This window comes from Protopterus annectens, chromosome 4.part0, assembly GCF_019279795.1.
Source record: "Protopterus annectens isolate FY-2018-M chromosome 4.part0, PAN1.0, whole genome shotgun sequence".
Classification (NCBI taxonomy): Eukaryota; Metazoa; Chordata; order Ceratodontiformes; family Protopteridae; genus Protopterus; species Protopterus annectens.
The window spans coordinates 1,691,174,525-1,691,198,252 of record NC_056733.1 but is presented as its reverse complement, the minus strand read 5'-3'; positions in this window follow the sequence as shown (position 1 = coordinate 1,691,198,252).

The window sequence follows — 23,728 nt, the reverse complement described above, 5'->3', positions numbered from 1 at the left end:
CTTTAGTATTGTCCCAGTTCAGATTTACTGTCTTTTGGCCTGTTTGTTTTTGCACTTTTTGTTCTGGGCACATGACCAGGCCATTTTCAATTAGCAGAAACCTTTATTTAACTTTATGGCAGGATTGTGTTGGTTTGTTGCTGGCTGGTGGAGGTTGGATTGTCTAGGGCTTGGAGTAAGCACTCATTGGTTCTTTTGAGATTTTTTTTTACAAAAGTTGTTTACGGTTGTATCTTCTGATATTTAAGCCCTAACTTTGAGAGGGTTTCTGTCTATACACACTGAGCCGAGTGGAGGAGGGTCATTGACTTCAACTCTGATCTGAGATATATAACAATAAGTATTCTAGTTTTTTCTTATTTTACTAGTTATTGCTTCTAGCAATTTAGATATAGCACTTTTTATTGCCTGCTGCCTACATTTTGCTCTATTTTATTGCTATTAACTAATCTGCATATTTAAACTAAAATTGTCTGCCTTACAGAGCCTGATAAATAATGCTTTCACTGTCACATTGTTTGTAGAGCTTTTTAGCTAGTTTCACTGTGTGAAAGGTATTAACGGGAAATGTTCTGTACTTGTTAAGCACCTATTTGTTTCTTCTGATTTCCTGCCAAGGAGCGTATCATATAACTGATTTGTTTGCAGTTAAAAGCATTCTGTAGAGTCTCCTTGCTTATTTCTCTGTTTAAAACTTTCATTTTGTGGCTCACTGCTGTTCTTCTGTTGTGATAAACATTTATGTAGTGTGTACTGTCTAAAATAGTGTAGGCTAGTCACTTTAGTATTATCCTAGTTCAGATTTGCTGTCTCTGGGCCTTTTTGTTTTTTCATTGGTTGTTCTGAGCACATGACCAAGCCATCTTGAATTAGTAGAAGCCTTTCTATATGTTTGTGACAGGATTGTGTTGATTGCCTGCCGACTGGTGGAGATTGGATGGTCTAGGGCTTGGAGTAAATACTCATTGGTTCTTCTGAGCTTTTTTTAAAAAAAGTTGTTTAAGGTTGTATCATCTGGTATTTAAGCTCTATCTTTCAGAAGATTTCTGTCTATACACTCTGAGCCGAGTGGAGGAGGGGCATTGACTACAACTCTGATCTGAGGTTTATAACAGTAAGTATCCTTTTTTCCTTATTTTTACTAGTTATTGCTTCTAGCATTTTATATATAGCAGTATTTATTGTCTGCTGCATACTGTTTACTGTATTATTTTGCTATTAACTAATCTGCACAGCTAAACTAAAATTGTCTGCCTTACAGGGCCTGATAAGTATGTTTTTTACTGTCACACTGTTTGTAAACTTTTTAGCTAGTTTCATTGTGTGAAAGGCATTAATGGGAGGTTTTCTATACTTGTTAAACACCTATTTGTTTATTCTGATGTCCTGCTAGGGGGTGTATCATATAACTGATTTTTTGCAGTTAAAAGCATTCTGCAGAGTCTCCTTGCTCCTTTTGTAGTTCACTGCTGTTCTTCTGATTTAATAAACATTTCTGTATTGGTTACTATCTAAAAGAGTGTAGGCTATTAGCTTTTGCCTTTTCCTAGTTCAGATTTGCTCTCTCTGGGCCTACTTTATTGCAGTGGTTGTTCTGAGCACATGAGCAGGCCATATTGAATTAGAAATAGGCCCTTCTTTACCTTCTTGGCAGGATTGTGTTGATTGGCTAGTGGCTGGTGAAGTTTGGATAGTCTAGGGCTTGGAGTAAGCACTCACTGGTTCTTTTGAGCTTTTTTAAAAAAAAGTTGTTTAAGGTTCTATCTTCTGGTATTTAAGCCCTAACTTTGAGAGGATTTCTTTCTACACACACTGAGCCAAGTTGAGGAGTGGCATTGACTACAACTCTGATTAGAGATATATAGCAATAATTATCCTTTTCTTACTTATTTTTACTAGTTATTGCTTCTAGCAATTTATATATAGCACTTTTTATTGTCTGCTGCATACTGTTTGCTGTATTTTATTGTTATTAACTAATCTGCATGTTTAAACTTAAATTGTCTGCCTTAAATGCCTTATAAACAAGGTTTTTACTGTCACACTGTTTGTAAAGCTTTTTAGCTAGTTTCACTGTGCAAAAGGTATTAACTGGAAATGTTCTTTACTTGGTAAGCAGCTATTTGTTCTTCTGATTTCCTGCCAAGGTGTGTATCGTATAACTGATTTGTTTGCAGTTAAAAGTATTCTGTAGAGTCTTCTTAATTCCTTTATCAGTTTAAAACTTTCATTTTGTTGCTCATTGCTGTTCTTCTGCTGTGATAAACATTTTTGTAGTGTTTACTGTCTAAAAGAGTGTAGGATACTAGCTTTAATATTATCCCAGTTTATATTTGCTGTCTTTTGGCCTGTTTGTTTTTGAAGTGGTTGTTCTGAGCAAATTGCCAGACCAACTTGAATTAGCTGAAGCCTTTCTTTATCTTTGTGGCAGGATTGTGTTCATTGGCTGGTGGAGGTTGGATGGTCTAGGGCTTGCAGTAATCACTTATTAGTTCTTTTGAGCTTTTTTTAAAAATGTTGTTTAAAGTTGTATCTTCTGGTATATAAGCCATAACTATGAGAGGATTTCTGTCTATACACACTGAGCCGAGTGGAGGAGGGGCAATTACTACAACTCTGAACTGAAATATATAATAATAAGTATCCTTTTTTTTGCTTATATTTACTAGTTATTTCTTAAAGCAATTTATATTTACACTTTTTATTGCCTGCTGCATACTTTTTATTTTATTTTATTGCTATTAACTAATCTGCATGGTTAAACTTAAATTGTCGGCCTTACATGGCCTGCTAAATAAGGTTTTTACTGTCACAATGTTTGTAAAGCTTTTCAGCTAGTTTCACTGTGTGAAAGGTATTAATTGGAAACTTTCATTACTTGTTAAGCACCTATTTGTTTCTTCTGATTTCCTGCCAAGGAGTGTATCATATAACTGATTTGTTTGCAGTTAAAAGCATTTTATAGAGTCTCCTTGCTCCTTTATCTGTTTAAAACTTTAATTTTGTGGCTTACTGCTTTTCTTCTGCTGTGATAAACATTTCTGTAGTATTTACTGTCTAAAAGTATGTAGGCTAGTAACTTTAGTATTGTCCCAGTTCAGATCTGCTGTCTCTTGGCCTGTTTTTGCAGTTTTTGTTCCGAGCACATAACCAGGCCATTTTCAATTAACAGAAACCTTTCTTTACCTTTGTGGCAGGATTGTGTTGATTGGCTGCTGGCTGGTGGAGGTTGGATTGTCTAGGGCTTGGAGTAAGCACTCATTGGTTCTTTTGAATTTTCTTTTACAAAAGTTGTTTAAGTTTGTATTTTCTGATATTTAAACCCTAATTTGAAGAGGGTTTCTTTCTGTACACACTGAGCTGAGTGGAGGAGGGTCATTGACTGCAACTCTGATCCGAGATATAAAACAGTAAGTATCCTGAATTTTTCTCTTATTTTTACTAGTTATTACTTCTAGCAATTTATATATAGCACTTTTTATTGCCTGCTGCATTCTTTTTACTGTATTAGTTGCTATTAACTAATCTGCACGGTTAGACTAAAAGTGTCTGCCTTACAGTGCCTGATAAATAAGGTTTTTAGTGTCGCACTGTTTGTAAAGCTTTTTAGCTAGTTTCACTGTGTGAAAGGTATTAACAGCGAATTTTCTCTTGTTGTTTAGCACCTATTTGTTTCCTCTCATTTCCTGCCAATGAGTACATCATATAACTGATTTGTTTGCAGTTAAAAGCATTCTGTAGAGTCTCCTTGCTCCTTTATCTGTTTAAAACTTTCATTTTCTGGCTCACTCCTGTTTTTCTGCTGTGATAAACATTTTTGTACTCTTTACAGTCTAAAAGACTGCATGCTAGTAGCTTAAGTATTGTCCCAGTTCAGATTTGCTGTCTCTGGGCCTGTTTCTTTTTGAAGTGGTTGTTCTGAGCACATGACCAGGCCATCTTGAATTAGCAGAAGCTTTTCTTTACCTTTGTGGCAGGAGTGTGTTCATTGGCTGCTGGCATTTGGAGGTTTGATGGTCTAGGGCTTGGGATAAGCACTCATTGGTTCTTTTCAACTTTTTTTAAAAACGTTGTTTAAGGTTGTATCTTATAATATTTCTGCCCTAACTTTGAGAGGATTTCTAACTATACACACTGAGCCAAGTGGAAGAGGGGACTTGACTATAACTCTGATATGAGATATATAACAATAAGTATCCTGTTTTTTTTTTTTTTTTGCTTATTTTTACTAGTTATTGATTCTAGCAATTTATATATAGCACTTTTCTTGCCTACTGCATACTTTTTGCTGTATTTTATTGCTATTAACTAATCTGCATGGTTACACTAAATGTGTCTGCCTTACAGGGCCTGATAAAAAATGTTTTTACTGTCACACTGTTTGTAAAGCTTTTTAACTAGTTTCACTCTGTGAAAGGTATTAGCAGGAAATTTTATCTACTTGTAAAGCACCTATTTTTTTCTTCTGATTTCCTACCAAGGAGTGTATCATATAACTGATTTTTTGCTGTTAAAAGCATTTTGTAGAGTCTCCTTTCTCCTTTATCTGTTTAAAACTTTCATTTTGTGGCTCACTGCTGTTTTTCTGGTGTGATAAACATTTCTGTAGTGTTTACCATCTAAAAAAGTGTAGGCTAGTAGCTTTAGTATTATCCCAGTGCAGATTTGCTGTCTCTGTTCCTGCTTGTTTTTGCAGTGGTTGTTCTGAACACATGACCAGACCATCCTGAATTAGCAGAAGCCTTTTTTACCATTGTGGCAGGATTCTGTTGAGTGGCTGCTGGCTGGTGAGTGTTGGATGGTCTAGAGCTTGTAGTAAGCACTCATTGGTTCTTTTGAGATTTTTTTAAAAATGTTGTTTAAGGTTGTATCTTTTAGTACTTTATCCCTAACTTTGAGATGATTTCTGTCTATACACACTGAGCCGAGTGGAGGAGGGGCATTGACTATAACTCTGATCTGAGACATATTACAATAAGTATCCTGTTTTTTTTTTCTCCTTTTTTACTAGTTATTGCTTTTAGCAATTTATATATAGCATTTTTATTGCCTGCTGCATACTTTTTACTGTATTTTATTGCTATTAACTAATCTGCATGATTAAACTAAAATTGTCTGCCTTGCAGGGCCTGATAAATAAGGTTTTTATTGCCACACTGTTTGTAAAGCTTTTTATCTAGTTTCACTGTGTGAAAAGCATTAACTGGAAATTTTCACTACTTGTTAGGCACCTATTTGTTTCTTCTGATTTCCTGCCAAGGACTGTATTATATAACATTTGTTTGCAGTTAAAATGATTCTGTAGAGTCTCCTTGCTCCTTTATGTGTTTTAAAACTTTCATTTGGTGGCTCAATGCTGTTCTTATGCTGTGATAAACATTTCTGTAGTGTTTACTGTCTAAAAGAGTGTAGGCTAGTAGCTTTCGTATTTCTCCCACCCTCCCTCCCTGTTATTGTCTGGCTTTGCAGTTGCCCGTCCCTAGTGTAAATTTGATCTGAGACACTTATCCCAATCTAGTATCATTAGCTCATTCTACCTAATACAGAAAGAACATATGAGAAAGCCAACCTACTTAGTTTCCTAACCTTGAATTATCTTCTGCTTCTCCTCTCTCTCTTTAATTTACAAAAAAAAAAAAAAAAAAAAAACTTTGCTAGGATCTCCTTGTGTTCTGTACTGGAGGGAAGCCTGCTTTCTTATCAGAGGGATTGGTAAGCACTAGGTAATGTATCTACCACATAAGGAGTGTTTCTGGCTAAGAAAGTGTAGTTATTGGCCATTTGGGCAGTTTTTCCATCTCTCTCAACTTTCTGATTTAAAAGCTTGCATTTGCACTTGTTTCCCCTTTCCTGTAACTATTCTAGTTCAGATACAGATTTTCTGTATCCAGGACTGTTTGTAAGCTCCTGAGGCTCCCAAGCATTTCTGTTTTGGAGGTAAGCCTGCTAGCTTATCAGTGGGAGTGGTAAGCACAAGGTAAGCTATCTACCACATAAGGAGTGGTTTCTGGCCCAGAAATTGTAGTTATTGGCTGTTTGGGCAATTTTTCCATCTCTTTCAACATTCTGATTTAAAAGCCCACATTTGGACTTGTTTCTTTCCTGTAACTAGTCTAGTTCAGATAGAGATTCTTAGTTTTAGCACTTGAATATGCTTATTGATGCTCAGCACTTGTTCAGAACTTGTAAGCACTAAATTAGATACAAATTACTACAGCACTCAGCCTTCTTCATTACCTAGAGCAAAACAGTTTTTGTACTTACTTTCCTCACTTGCTTAGAGAAAAACAGTTCTTGTACTCAATTTCCTCGGTTGTCTAGAGGAAAATAGTTTTTTATTCAGGCACGTCCAAGGGTCAGCTCCCAGTGTTCTCTCCTATCTGATAAATCTGAGAATCTTGAGGCACTGTAGCAATTGTCTCATGTACACATACTGCCCTCTCCTCCTACCACCCAACACTACAACCTGTGAGAGAAGCACTTATCTAGCCAAACTGGAGGTAAAGCTCTCTTCAAACAAGACTGAACTTGACAGTCAAGAGGAGAAAGTAAACACTTGCACCACACCACACTCATCACATAGTCCCATTAAGCCTTCACCACCAAAATCAACACATAGAAACACAAAAACATTTGCGGACACTCTCAATAATACTCTGCTCAAGCAACAGAGATATCCAAAGCAGAAATGCAAGCAACCTCCACCCCCCCAACACAACCCAAATGACACATAGCCCACAGACTCAGTGTGCCACTCAACCACAGTCCATAAGGCAAAACAACATACCCAACACACTAGTCATAGGTGAATCTATAGTCAGGCACACTGATGTCCCACTCACCAGGCTAGACAAGGAGAAGGTTACTGTCAGCTGCTTGTCAGGTGCCAGGATCTGCCACATAACCCACACACTCTGGTCACTCCACAACAAGTACAAATATGACTCTGTCATTGTCCATGTTGGTGTCGACCTGAAATGTACATGCCTGGACTACATGAAAAGAGACATGGAAGAGCTCTCCGATCTAGTAGCCCAGGCAGGTATGACCCTAGGACTGAGCAGCATCCTGCTATTGGCCAGAATGATACCGCAAAATGATTGACCAGCAATTGGCTAAGCTTCTGGTGTCATTCTAAGGGGATCCAGTATCTGTCTGTCTGGGACGACATGGTTGACAGACCATGATGCTTTACCAGAGATGGCCTGTACCTGTCACTCCTGGGATTCTGGATACTGGCTAAGGCTCTTGCCACCCCTATAGTTCCTTTTTTAGGCAAGGTTCAAATGACAAATTCATCACTGTAACAGGAACAGGCAAGCAAAAACTGAAGGTAGTGCTACTCAAAGCTAGAAGTCTAAATCTCAAAATGCACTACCTCGAGGCACTCCTTAAAATGGAGAACATTGATATCTGTGCAGTGACTGAGACCTGATTCATGGCTCCAGAGATCACCCCTGCAGTACCAGGCTATAACTCATACCACACTTTTCGGCCACCTAATCTGGACCGGAACACCAAAAGCAGAGGTGTGTCCACATTCATTAAGGATATCCACATCTTCAGGTTAGTTACTCAGCATAATGCATCCAAGGTTATCCAAGTGCAACTAACTGTGGGCAAAACTGCAATCCAAATAGTAGCTTGCTACAGATCCCCCACCATGCCCCAGGATTCCCACTCCTCTTTTCTTTATATACTAGAAAATATTAGGGTTCAACCAAACACCTTAATAATGGGATATTTCAACTACCCCACAATTAGCTGGGAAAACTACTCATGTACCAACTCCTTCGCTCAATGCTTTCTGGAATTAATAAATTCCAATGCCCTGGATAAACTTATCCACATCCCCAACAGGGGCAACAATATCCTAGACCTACTGATTACCAACATGAGTGACTGGTGTTTCACACCTGAAGTCAACTTCCCGTTGGTCAAATCCGACCATAAGCTAATCACCCTAGATATCCACATCCCACCCCACCCCCCATTAAGGAAAGCATGGTAAAAAAGTTCTCCAAAGCCAACTTCATGCTTCTTAAAACAGAAGTGGCGAACTTCATGACACCCATGCAGATGGAAAATTCAGTTATGGCTGCTGAATCCTACACAAATGCAGTCTATATGCACTTACACAAGTGCATGGATTGTGCTATCCCAAACAGAACCAATATGCTATCCTCCAAAAAAAGGAAGACAATCTGGTTGTCCCCTCCCATAAATAACTCTGCAACAGAAGGAAGAAACTGTTGCAAAAAAGAGTAAAATCACATGAGTGGAGGAGCTCCCTGGTCAGCCTCAGTAAGAAGCTGAGATCCCTTATGAGATCCTCTAAAGCTAGCTACAAAAACAAAATTGCCACTGATTCTAAGGACAACCACAAAGCATTCTATAGCTATGTCAAGAATCTCAATGGCAACACCCAGATCTGCTCTGAGTTACAGCACAATGGCACAAAAATTACAGAACCAACTCATATTGCCAACATCCTGGCAGATAAGTTCAGTGCTAATATTACCCCCATGTCACCCCCTAAAGGGCCCATATCTATACAGGAAGAATAAACAGTCCCTGTAATTACAACTATGTAGATAAAAGCTGCACTCTCTAAAGCCAAAAACACAGCATCCATGGGACTAGACAACATCCCAGGCTGCGTTTTACATGAACTTCAGAATGAACTGGCTTCCCACCTAAGCACCATGTTCAATCATAGCCTCATGTCGGGCTTTGTGCCCACTGAATGGTGCACAACAACAGTTATCCCACTCCACAAAGGGGGAGCCACCACTGATCCCAAGAACTATCGCCCTATTAGCCTGATGAGCCTGGTCTGTAAGGCCATGTAATGTATCATCATGGAACTCATAAACAAAGATATTGGTAACCTCCAAACTCTGGACGCCACACAGTTCAGGTTTGTGAAAGGAAGATCATGCCTCCTCAAACTGATTGACTTCTTTGAGGCAGTCACCATAGCCATAGATGAGGGTAAGGTGGTTCACACAGCCTAGCTTGACCTCGCCAAGGCTTTCGACACCACCCCCCCATTTTGGAATTATAGCTAAACTCAATAAACTAGGTATAAATCCCTACATCACAAGATGGGTTGCCAACTGGGTCACTGACAGAACCCACACTGTAAAAGCTGCAGACTCTAAATCTGACTTCAAACCAGTGACAAGTGGAGTAATGCAGGGTTCAGTCCTGTGACTTCTCCTGTTTGGTATCTACTTCTCTGAAGTACAGACTAACACAGAAGGCCTTTGGCTAACAAAGTTTGCAGATGACTGCAAACTAGGAGCCGTAGTCAAGTCCTCAAATGATATGGACGTCCTACAGAAGGGCTTCACTGAGACAGATACCTGTTGTCAGAGCCATGGCCTCAAGCTCAATGCCAAAAAGTGCATTCTCATCCACTTTGGTAAAAACTTTGTACCCATGAACTACCACATAGGTGGCAGTCTACTTAATGCTGAATGTGTGATAAGAGACCTTGGGACCCAGGTGGACAGTTGTCTCTCCTTTGATAATCACATCACCACAGTAGTCAGGAAATCTTTCTATGTGGCAAGCCTCATCACAAAAGGGTTCTCATCCAGGAAAAAAGAAGCCATTGTTTCCCTCTACTCGACACTCATTAGACCCATTATAGAGTACAACACCTATTTTGGAATATAGCTCATTAGACATCTGCAGCACCTGGAAAGGCCACATAAGTACCTCACAAAGAGGATTACTGGCCTCAAACAGATGCCCTACACTAACCGTCTCAGAAAACTCCAGCTTTACACCGTAGCATATCCCCTACTCCGAGGTGATCTCTGTCTATCATATTAAGCTATGTCAAATCAAGAGCTGTTGGACATGCTACACCTAAAGAAATCCCAATCCCTCCAAGCTACACGCTGAAATGATCTAAACCTTGTCACCACAATAAACAGGACATGCTGGAGGGATAGATTACTGTCCCAGAGGCTTCCCATACTCTGGAACAACCTATGTCAAGAAAAGTTCCTCATTAACACTCTTCAGAAAAAAATTTGATGAGTGGATGGGAAATAGGAAATACACCCTGGGGATCACTTCTGTGGCTCTGCTTGACAGGGGCACAGGAAAATAACTTTCTTGGGTGGTGTAAGCCAGGAAACCTTGTTGGCTAGGCTTACTTAGACCCTTGGGCCAATAGCCTAGTATTTACCTATGAACCTACCTATGAACCTATAAAGCAGGATATCTACAGTATACTGTCAGATAACCTTCAAGTTTTACACAAGTTCCTAAATTGTAAACTATTCAAATGTCAAAACTGTTCTTAAACTTTCTGGTATAACAGACATTGTATAAATGTTGACCAAGACAACAATTAGTGAATGAGATAATGTTTATATACTGGGGTCTGCAAGCAGTAATCTCCAATGCTTACAAGCCTTTTCATACAGATAGCCTTTGCTGTATATAGACAAATAAAATACTTTGCTAATATTTGCCAAGTCTGCTTTTTGGTAAATCAGACTTCTGAAAATTGTACCATTGTTATGTTATTTGTTGGTCTCACAAAAAACAATCTGTTAGGATTTTTGCTATCTTTTTGGTCATATTTTGGCAGAATATCTTTAACTATTACTTTGTTTCCAGTGCACAAAGCTAAACATCATGGATCGTTTCAATGCAACTTTCCAGGCATGTCACTTTCAGTAATTATTTGGTGAAACTTTTCGACCACCCTTAAACATTTGTATTTCATTATGACCATAATAAAATTCAAAATAATGTTACTTAGGTTAATAATTGCATTAAGTCCATGATACTTTGTCAGCTCTCCAACACAGATGAATGAAGACTTTAGAAAATTCAAGTAATTCTGAGTTCATTTACAGGCTTGGATGTTGGTGGAATCAGGTGGAGTTACAAGGAATAAGGACACATTTGCCTTCTTGCATGTCTGAAGAGGCAGTGAAAGTGGCATACCTGAGCACACCTAACGTCACTTATCCATGCAAATACAGCCCATCTGCATTCTATGATGTTAGCAAGGCAGTTAAGGAAACATCATCTCAAGGAGGGATGTGGCTTCCTTCACCACCTCATTGCGCATCCATCCACCAGGAAAATACTATTCACATAACTCAAGGTTAGGGAATAACAATAAGCTGCAAATACCTTTAGGAAAAGAATAATGATGCTAGGAAATCCTCTCACTTTCTCAGCTCCACCAACCAAACAATCCTGACATACTAAGTGCCACTGTTTTATTTTACATTTATTTGCTTGGGTAATATACAGACCATAACTGACCATCTGCAGGTACTGCACTAACCAGAAACTAACCATTATATTATGCAGAAATTAGCTGATCTACATCTGAAAGGTAACACTGAACAGAAGCATGTAGAATTAGCTCAGATTACAAGCAGAGGCAGATGTTTCTGCACCACAGAACTCCAACCAGGTGATATGCTTAACATTGTCCTTCACCAATGGTCACTATGACTTTAGGCAGTAATTATTTTTTTTACCACCAGTGGCTTTGTGTAGAGATATGATATGCCTTCTTTGCATTTTGTATCTGACTGGGCTATATGAAAATTACAAGCATAGGTTTGCAAAACTTGCTGCTGGATGGCACCTATGAAGAGAGTTCTTTGAATGAAATTAAGGTGACATACCATAAGATAGACTTGTTACTAGATGATATGTTATATCAGGGTCAAATTGATGAAAAAGAATATTTTTATATGAAAAATGAGCATCCCAAGGTTTCCAACATCTTTGGGATTCCCAAAATCCACAAGGGCCTAATTAACCCTGAAATTTAGGCCTATCGTGGATGCCAACTTGTCCAAGACATGCTTTATATGTAAATACTTGGACCAGAGCATGCAAAACAGTTTGAAGGTATTTACATATATTAGCAAGGATTCTTGGAAGTTTTTGGACAAGCTTAACAGGCTTGAGGTTACTCCTGATTTAATTATGGTTACGACTGACATATGTAACCTTTTTTCAGTAATATCTCATGATGAGGGGTTAAATTGGTTAGAATAGCAACTTAATAAGACAAATATTTTCCATCAGGATGAGGTGAATAAGTTTATTGTGTTAATGGAGGTAGTTCTAAAAAGAAACTACATTTATTTTGAGGGACAGTATTACAAACAGATCAAGGGTGTGGCAGTGGGGGCAGCTTGTGCCCCCATTTTTGCTAACTTGGTCATGTCCTTTTGGGAACAGGAGTACCTGATGAACAGTCCCTTTATGCCACAAATTGTTCATTACACTAAGTTCTTGGATGACCTCTTCCCGATTTGGAAGGGAACTGAGGCTAGGTTAAAAGAATTTTTGTTGTTTATCAATGAAACAGTGCATTTTTTGAAATTCACTTACAAATATAATAGATTTAGAATCAACTATTTGGATGTTGATTTGGAGATGGATCAGGTGAATAAAATGTTTGTAACTAGGATCTACAGAAAACCAACCTTTTCCAACTCATATTTGGATTATAGTAGTTGGCACCCGCACCATCAAAAGAAGTCTGTTGTTAAGGGGCAAATGGTGCGGGCAGCCAGAATGGTTAGTTTACAGGAAGAGTTCTTAAGTGAATTAGAATTTATTATGCAGATGTTTAGACAGAGAAGTTACCCAAATGGTCTGTTACATGATGTCAGTGTCGAAGTAAAAAGTAAACATGACAAAGGCATTTACAAGCCCATTTTGCGGAATGGAATTTATGGACGCTTGGGTGGATTGGACAACAAAGCTAGCATTTATTTACTTATTTGCAGTTTATTTACCAGGATAGTCCATTAGGCCACAAATGGCCTGTTTTCAATTTAGTCCTTGGGAGAAAAGCTCCAGAAGGTTGATTACATAATACAAAGTAGGAACAAATTTAAAGTACACATTAAAAACACATTTGTCACACATTGAAAACATAATTATGCATAAATACAGTAAATAAGAAAAAATATGTAGGAAGAAAATATGTATTTACAATGAGTTTCATCAAAGATTGTCACTTTGAACAAACATCTGGATTAATAGTGGGTAGTATTTGTTATATGTAGTAACAAAAAAAATGCCAGTTTAACTCTCTCTAGTGTTTCTAGTGTTATAGAAGTAAGATAGGCATTAATGGGTCTACAGGAGGGTTGGAAGATTAGGAAGAAAGTGTAGTAGATATTAGGTAGGGTGGGAGCATGAGCATATCCATTGTGAGGTTAGGTATGAGTGAAGTGAGGTTTTGAACAAGGAGAGACTGTTTGTAGTGCGGATGGAGGCTGGAAGAGAGTTCCAGTGGCATGCTAGTGAGAAGGACATCAGTTGATTCCCAGCTGGACGTGAGGGTTAGTGCAGTCTGATTAAGTTGTGAGAATTTGATCTTAAGAGTCTGTTAGGATTATGCATTTCAAAGGTATTTGTTAGGGAAGGACAGAAAGATGGATTGCGGATCAGTTTATGAGCTTAGATAAGTTGGGTTTGACTGAGGAAGTTGGGTAGCTCAAGTCAGCCTAGTTGATGAAGGGAAAGGCAATGGTGAGATGAGGCTCTGTGACCTGTGGCAAATTTGGTTATTTTATTGTAGCAAGATGAGAATTTTGCTTTAAGGGAGGATTGCAGGTTGGTAAGGATAGTTGCACCATATAGTAGAGATGGGACCAGGTAAGAATTAGCTAGTGTGTCTCTAGTAGAGGGAGATATGAAGCGGCTATGCCAGTAGAGCATACCTAGCTTTTTATGGGTGTTGTTGATATTGGCTTGAAGATGCTTGTCAAATTTCAGTTGGTCATCTATGATTATTCCTTATAATTTTGTGTTGGAGACTATTTCTAGGGAAGTATTATTTTTGCTGGTAATTATAAATAATTGTTTATCTAGGAGAGAGTTTTTAGAGGGTTAGAATAGTATAAGTTTGTTTTTTGTAGCATTCAGGGCCAGATGGTACGAGTTTGATAATTACTTACAATGGTGTAGTAGATGCAGTCCTTGACATTGTTAAAAGCAAATGGGAAATCTTGCAGTTTGATGCAAACATTGCACACAAAGTGGGAAATTTTCCTAGATTTGTATTTAGAAAAGACAGGTCTTTGAAGAACATTTTAGAAAGAAGAACCGAGCGTGACACATGCAACAGGAGAGTCGGGAATTACAAATGTAATGCATGTGTATATTGTTCATACATTCTTGAAATGGAGAAATATTTATGTAAATAGAAAGGTGATTCATATCAAGGGACATTTTAACTGCAACAGTAGCAACATGATTTATTTGGCAAAGTGTCAGGATTGGCCTATATTTTATATAGGTAAAACTTATAGGAAATTCAAAGTTAGAATCGGAGAGCATTTGGGGGATATGAAAAATAAAGGAGCACTAGTGCCCTTTATAGGAATTTGCAGGAGTGTCATGGGCATCAGTTTAAATTTTTGGTGATTCAACAACTATTAAAAGATGAACAAGGTAGAATACTGGACATACATTTAGATATACTGGAAATGAGGTGGCAATTGTTTTTAAATGCATCTCAGTATCCAGGTATAAATGAAATAATCCAAAATGACAGTCATAAAAAACAAGACCAGTAAAATCAAACCCAATGGCCACAGGACCCGGAGCTGGTAATGAAGTAGTATCAGATTTATTAATCCACACACAACGGCAAATAAATAAATGAATAGACCAAGTGCTTAATAAAGATGTGTACGCACAAATGTGGCAATTGTAATCAATGTTTTGCTATGATGAACCAAGGCATAGTTAGGTTACCGAGTAGGAAGTTTACATTTAGAGCAACCAAATATTTCAATTGCGCTGCAAAAGGAGTGGTGTATTTAGGAGTTTGTACACATTGCCTAAGTTTTTATGTAGGCAAAACGGAAAGGTCATTAAGAAAAAGGGTGTACGAACACTTTTACTACATATCTAAAAGTAAGGAGAGCAACGCATTTTTTAAACATTCCAAAGTTTGTAAAAACATGAATTTAAAATTCATGGTGCTTGAGCAAATCAGCCCGGAGATAAGAGGAGGGAGTTGGGAGACTTGCCTTGGATATCGTGAATTATTTTGGCAACTAAGATTGGATGCCACTAGATCACCAGGGTTAAATGACAGCACAAACATTAATTGTGTTTTAAAACTAAGAAGGGCCAGGCTTTGAGCTGGTTTTCTTCACATTGATTGATGCATAACATGGAATTTTTATTAAATTAAGTAAGACGTGGTATTTTTAGGTATTATACAATTTTCAACAGTATTTTGTGTATTAGTGGGTTTTATTAGTAGTACACGATTGTATTACATTGTTTTATGTAAGGAAGATGGACTTTTTTGCAAGGTTAGAAAAAATGTAAAGGAACACTAGGGATTAACTAATAGAATTATTATCATTAATTAATTGCTTAACACAACAATAAGTGATGACTATTTAAAGACCATTGAATGTAGCTGACAAGGGTATGTTCCTTGATAAAGCCTGGCAGGAGCCGGGTGAAAGCGCTTGGTCTATTCATTTATTTATTTGCCGTTGTGTGTGGATTAATAAATCTGATACTACTTCATTACCAGCTCCGGGTCCTGTGGCCATTGGATTTGATTTTACTGATCCAGGTATAAATGAGATGATTAGCCTCTTTAGTATTTTAAGATTGTATAACATTTTAGGATAACAAGAGGAACTTGTTCCTTTTTTCTTTCTAAAGATTAAGGTACTGTTTTTATGAAAGCATTTGAACTATGATCATGTTTTTACTGCTTTAAAAGTTGATATGATATGAGTTTCAGATAAGATTCATTTATCTTATTTTCATTTTGAAGTAGGAATTTATTGTGAAAATTTGTTTTAATAAGAGCACAATTGTTTAATTGGAGTGGGTTTATAAGTGGCTGGGTGTGTGTCTTTTAATGTACTGTTCTGAAGAAATCCCTCGAGTAGGGAAGAAAGTGCTCAACTTGGAATAAATTGTTTTTCATGCCATTCTGTGGTGTTTTTCCTGTCCACACGCTGCTGATTGTATTACTTGGTTTGAACATTGTGCTTGTGGCTGAATGGGATGCCAGCAGATAGTAGACACCAATAGTGGCAGCATGAGATCTGTAACAAATACTGGTGTCACCATAGTAGCCAGTACTACACATGATGACAAAACCCACTGCAGGAAATGTGCTGGGCCACATATGTGTCCATATAACACACACATGCCAGTCAGGGATGTTCACATACCCAACAACAGTCTCAGCCAGCAGGACAGGTGTAGACAAACACAAAAAAAGCTGTGCTAAGGCCTCTGAATGATGGCTATGGGTAACCGCTCCCCAGGCCTACACAGACAGACTACAGCAGGTCAGGCAGTGGGATGTTAGTTCTGATGGGTAGGAAGTCAGAAACTAATATGTAGGTCAATCAAACCGAAGAGCTGTAGTACACTGATATGCCTGTAGTCAGCATGATAGGTTAGAATACAGAATGAAATGGAGTACCTGACATACCAGTACAGTCATAGCATATGTGTACAAGTGTTAGGTGTGCCCCCCTCCCCCAAACCTGTGCAGAAATGTAGAAACCATCAGGTGTGCCCCCTCACTTAATCCTGTGTAGAAATGTAGAAATAGTTAGGTGTGCCCCCTCCCCCAATCCTATGTAGAAATCTAGAAACAGTCAGGTGTTCCCCACCCCCAATCCTATGTAGAAATGTAGTAACAGTCTGGTGTGTCCCCCCAATCTGATGTAGACACGTTGTAACAGTCAGGTGTGCCCCCCCCTCCAATCTGATGTAGACGTAGAAGCATGTATGTGTAGGTATACCAGTGGAGCACAGATGACCTGAGGTGGCCAATGAAGTAGGATAGACTGTAGCATTTGTACAACATGCAGTTATGCATGTGTTAGGTTTGTATGAGTTTCATATTGTGTGAGAGTGGTCAGTATGTATGCATGTTGAGGTTTGACCTGGTGGCCATTGCCCGCTACTGCTGATGACAGGGCCAAGTCCTCACAACTGCAGTGCCAAAGACAGTGCTCCCCAGTATAACACATGATAGCAGTAAGCCCTTGCAAATGTGTGGTGGTAATATGTGTCCACAATCTGAAAGATAGACATGGCATGACTGTTGGGCTACATATACAAGCAGTACACATAGAAAAGTACCCCAGACATACAGTATATAATATGTAACCATGAAATGGACACACCCTTGGAATTGTACATACAGGTATGAATCACATTATCTGAGCTTATAGTAGGGAATACTGATGTTGTCTGGCTGAACACTTGCAGATCACAAAGGTGATAGGACTGATGAATTGGGAAATGGCTGATGCTCCTGCACAAGCCAGCATAACCGGAATGCCCCATGCATATCTGTGAGTCAGATGCAAGTAGTGTACATAGCACACATGCACCCAGTTCACCCAAACACCACCCACAGGTACATCTCTTGTCTTTTCCCTGCTGTCGGGAATGGGTACAATATAACCCCCACCTGTGTATGGCAATAGCAAAAGAATGCAGCATGCAGTCCAGGTGTCCCATGCAGGTGTGTCCCTAGCAGTATGCAGCACCCTGCCAGCATCCACACCACCTGATCAATACTGATAGAAAGTATTGGCATAGACACCTAGCACACCTACCCTGTCACCCCAAGGGAATATATTGTATGGCAGTCTGGGACTGTAGGACTGACATAATGCAATGGCTTGCTACAGCTGTCCTGCATCACCACCAAATGGCCTATAGGCCTCTGCCAAAGCCCTGCGTATCACCCATACTGCCAACACCCAAATAACAACATAACACACTCCACATAAGCCATATGCAAAACCATGTAGACAAACCACAGTAACATGTCCACCATATCCCACTGCATGAACTGTAGACCAACACCAAAGCACAGCTGTGATGAGGTGATAACTATAGGGAAAGTATCAGAGAATGTATGCATAAGGTATGGAAGAAGATAGAATAATAGAGGTGGGGGGTGAGAGCATGGGAAGCATGGCATGTGCAAAGTCCGACACACAGCTATGTGCACATACTATCCCTGGCTGCAAACACAAAAATGGGTGGCTACAAACCTCCAAACACTAGCGACCAGCAGAAAGCACTACTAAGACAAAGAAAACTTGAATAAAGTTTAAAGATAGTATTTATTCCATATTCTTGTTGTAAATATCTGCAAACCAGTTTCGGCTATCAAGCCTTCATCACTGATGAAGGCTTGATAGCCAAAACCGGTTTGGAGATATTTACAACAAGAATATGGAATAAATACTATCTTTAAACTTCATTCAAGATTTCAGTGTCTTAGTATTGCTTTTTGCTGGCCGCTAGTGTTTGGATGTTTATGGTTTGGCCGGGCACACCATACATGCAAAGCATATAGTTCTGGCTACAAACCGGCCCATACACCACAATAGGGGTAATGTCCTGACTTATGACCCCTACCTCTGGATAACCTGTGTGAATCTGTAAAGCTGTGAGGTATTGCCACAGCAAGATAAGGCCATACTGTCACATTGATGGATGTGCAAGTATGAGATCCTCTGCCATCACTGTACCAAGGTGCTGAACTGGATACACAGACCCAGCAGCAAGTTTCTGCAGTTCCCCCTCCATAATGACATAGCATTCCATGAATATGTAGGCATTTGACCACAATACTGGACACGGCTGCATTCACCCTGTGTTCTCCAGGACATCACTGCGAGCAAAAATGTCCACCTGACAATACCTGAGGACATCAAACATCACAGTGTATAAGAGTACACATGTCTGAATATCTCTGCTAACACCAGTTCCATGTAGCATAAGCAGCACAGACACAATCACACACAGTACACACTATCCCTTGTACAGTTTTACCCCATATTGCCAAATGATGTACAGATGCTGCAGACACAGTTTGCTAGATGTAGGTGTAGAACACAATGTTCTGCAGTGGAGTACAAACTATCTGGAATGGATCCACACATTCAATACAGAAGGGGATACTGGGCATGCTCAGACACTTAAAGAAATTAAGGCAATGTCTGAAAACAACAGTGAATCATACATATCTGACAGTTGCAGGTGTTAGTTCATACACTCCTCAGTGCGCACTAGTCAACCTTTGCACACACATTGGATAGGAATACACACATATATCCAAGGACAACGCATTCTGATATGACAAAAGTACACATACATAGATGTGTGGAAGAGAGTGACAGTGAGAACAAGCCTTCAATCATGAAGCCTGTCCCACCCAGCACACAGCTAAATGGCTACAACCACATGATGTGTAAATGTCACTCACTGTAGAAATTAGCTACTGGTATCCCTCAGCATTAAAACTCTGTAGTGCAAGTGCTAGCTGTGCAACATGACTGTAGAAGGCAGTAGTCATTTAGTAATTGTATACACATACCTGCGGAATATAAACCTGTATGTGGCTGAGTGTGGTGTGTCTACCTCTAGATGAATGGGTTATGACCCATGCACACACACTGCCCTCCCCATAGCCCTACTAAGACAAGCCTGCTGATGTCATTCACTTCAAAATACACCTTTGGGAAACAAGTAGCCCTGTAATCTCTGTGGCATGCCCTATGACTGTGTAATGCTGTAGTGTAATAAGCTAATTAGGTAGGAGTTCTAATCCCAGACATGGCAACTGTGTGTGTGTGTGTGTGTGTGTGTGTGTGTGTGTGTGTGTGTGTGTGTGTGTGTGTGTGTGTGTGTGTGTGTGTGTGTGTGTGTGTGTGTGTGTGTGTGTGTGTGTGTGTGTGTGTGTGTGTGTGTATGTCACTGTCTGTGTAGGGAGCAATGCTTTTTAGGCTAGTCACACTCACTACATTTCAAATGCCCTACTTTCGCAAAGATGCTGATGTCATTCACTTTGAAATACACCTTTGGGAGAGGATAGCCCAAAAATCTGCATGGCATGTTCTATAACTGCATAATGTTGTAGTGTGATAAACTAGTTAGGTAGGAGTTCTAATCCCAGACATGGCAACTGTGTGTGTGTGTCACTGTCTGTGTAAGAAGCAATACTTTTTAGGCAAGTCACACTCACTACAAGTCAAATGCCCTAATTTGGCAAGGCTGCTGATGTCATTCACTTTGAAATATACCTTTGGGAAAGGCATAGCCCAATAATCTCCATGGTGTCCTATAATTGTTTAATGCTGTAGTGTGATAAACTAGTTAGGTAGGAATTCTAATCCCAAACATGGCAGCTGTGTGTGTGTGTGTGTGTGTGTGTGTGTGTGTGTGTGTGTGTGTGTGTGTGTGTGTGTGTGTGTGTGTGTGTGTGTGTGTGTGTGTCTGTCTGTGTAGGGAGCAATGCTTTTTAGCCTAGTCACACTCAATACAATTCATATGCCCTACTTTGGTATGCTTGCTGATGTCATTCACTTTGAAATACACCTTTGGGAAAAGAGTAGCCCAGTAATCTCTGTGGCATGTCATATAACTGTGTAATGCTGTAGTGTGATGAATTAGCTTGGTAGGAGTTCTAATCCCAGACATGGCAACTGTGTGTGTTTGTGTGTGTGTCTCTATCTGTGTAGGGAGCAATGCTTTTTAGGCTAGTCACACTCACTACAATTCAAATGCCCTACTTTGGCAAGCCTGCTGATGTCATTCACTTTGAAATATACATTTGGGAAAGGAGTAGCCCAACAATCTCTGTGGTGTGCCCTATAACAGCATAATCCTGTATTCTGATATAGTACTTTGGTAGGGGTTCTATTCCCAGACATGACAAGTGTGGATGTTTGTGTGTTTCTTTGTCAGTGTAGGGTGCAATGCTTTTGAGGCCATTTACAGTCACTATAACCTCCATTGACCTACTTTGGCAAGCCTGCTGATGTCATTCCCGGGAAATACATCTTTGGGTAAAGAGTATTCCAGTAATCTCTGTGGTGCATCCTATAACTGTGTAATGCTGCAGTGTGATAAACTAGTTAGGTAGGAGTTCTAATTCTAGACAAGGCAATTGTGTGTGCCTCTGTGTTTGTCATTTGTATCCTGTGTGGAGGTGGCTGTGAGTGTGTAACAACTGGACTCATTGTGGAGTGGGTTTTGCAAATTTCTTATATGGTGGCCCTATAATATGTCACAATGCCCACCTTACAAGGATAACATATATGAAATAGCTGAGAGGCTGGGGTGCCAATACATACCCCTACATGTGACACCAAGGCCTGTTGAACAAAGTTAGCAACCCTAGTATTACCCAGAGAACACTCTCAACCCATGTCTCATACACAAACACACTTGCCTAGGCAACAACTGCTATGTTGGTAGTGCCCTGCATATTGCCCACAGATAGTAACCATGGTGTGACTGCAGTGGACTACAGAGGGCATGGCATCTTGTCCATCAGTACAATAGGCACATACATGTGGACAGTGCGCCTTCACTATGTTCCACACTGGATGCCTGCAAAACCTGTGTTGCCATAAAATGTGACCCACAAAGGACATACCATGTCGTAAACACATGCCCTGTATGGACAGATGCCACTGACACCAGGGAATACCTGTATCATGCTATCAGTGTAGGTGCAGGGTCAACCTGCTGTCCATTACCAGTTCCTGCCACATGAGGCCAGGACTGGCACATCTGATGATAACAATCTATGTACACAACATGGGCCAGACACCCCAGGTACAGTTCCACATGTCACTATACATGCATGTGGGAAGTATGCACATCCCAGACAACGTCCATGTCATGGACTAAAAAACACATACATGGCAAGCATCCACAGCAATGGCCACACATAATAGTTACCCAGGTGACTGGATGGTGAATACAATACCCACCTGTGTGGGGCAATCTAGATACTATACCCCTGAGCCACACTGCAGACCATTGTCATGTGGCCTGATGCCAAGGTATACCTTTCACCTAGCCTTTTATAGCCTTCTGGCACAGTCAACCACTACACACCCATGAAGCAATGCACCCATTCATATCCGTACTGGCACCCTGTGTCTGAGTGTATGGTGTATGATGCTTTTGACCACATTCACACTCACTATAACTCTCATCAGCATACTGAAGCATGCTGTCTGATGTCAGACACCTTCACATACCCTTTCCCTATATAACGTCCAAATACAACTGTAGTGCATGTGATACCTGTGCATTACTGTAGTGTGGCAAACTAACTGGTTAGGAAGTGTATTCCTGACCCTGCCAAGTGTGTCAATGTGTGTGAGTCCTTGAATGAGTGTGGCTGTGTTGATGCTGACACCTGTTCATGTGGACAGGCACGTGTACTACACCTACCGTATCTCTACCATATCACTGTTGCAGACATCACTCACCATCACATATAAGTTTGGATAGCTCCTTAACATGTTAGCTATGTGGTGCATACAATAACTGCATAGACATGTGAAAGCAATACATAGTCGTTCAGGGGTTTGAAACCCTGCACTGGTAGGTGTATGACACAAACATGTTTAGGTGTTCCTCTCCCACCCCCTCCCTGACTTACTTTGTCTTTGTCTGTCTCTCTTACTCCCTCTCTGGTGGATGTGGAGAACTACACCTGCTTTGCTTAGGCAGCAGATGTATTTTGTAAGTGATGCTCAATGATCAGCTGATGGCCTCTGCACAAATGTCAGCCCTCCTCTAGCTGATTGCATGTGGGAACAGCTGTGGTAACATTCCCATAACCAATTGCATGGAAACACACTCCAATATCTAGAAACATCATGTTGGTGTTGGGCCTTTTCATTCACTGTGAGCAGGACCTAAATCTGGTGTTTGGCAAACAGCATCACAGATGGATTTGGGATTTACCTCTAACAACATACACTGTGGAAACAGGCCAACACACAGGAGGGGATGTGCCTGACATGACTACAGAATGTAAGTGTTGCTATTCTGCATTTGGAGTTATGTCAGTTTAACAGGGTGTGTGTGTGTGTGGATATGGCTGGTCTACATGTTTTAATACCTTCATGACAGTGCTATGTTTTTGAGGAAACTCTCATCTATAGGGTAATATGCAGACTGGGCAGTGTGTGGAGACTTTTGTTTCTTGTGTTACTTACAGAACACCTATCTGAGAACTGCAGAAGCATATTGTCAGTATTGCAGTTAGTACATGGTGACAGCCATGAGAGTTACTGATTTCATATCCCTCATAGGACATATGTCACAACAAACCCTGGCACGACAGTAAATGTATAAGGTTATCACAGCAACATGCCAAAATTGGGGCAGTGTTCATAGCTCCAGCCACAAGTCTGTCAACCTTTGTACATATGTCATACAGTAAGAGGTGCATATGTCCTGTACACCATTATTTATTGACATCATACCTGATAAGCCAGTCAGATATCAGACTGCTAGATATGTTATGTATAGTAGGGGTTGTTTCTGATTACATAGCTTGGCCATTCTGCGGTCCTGTGTACAGTACTGGGGTCTGTGTACTTAGGGTGATTGTCGATAGTATGTGTATTGCACATACATATCTTGGGCTATGCACAGACTCTGGTAGATGCTATTGTTGTCGGTCCTGTTCTATCTGATGTTACATGCTGCTCCAGTGTATGGTACCTTATTGGCTCACATGTCTGTAGGGCCAGGCACACACATGTCCCATACCACAGACAGCCATCGGATCACATAGTGCCATGACCCAGTGTATGTAGGGTCAGTGTGTGAGTGGCACATATGAGGATGGTGTTTATCAGACAGTCCGTATATTGTCATATTAAGC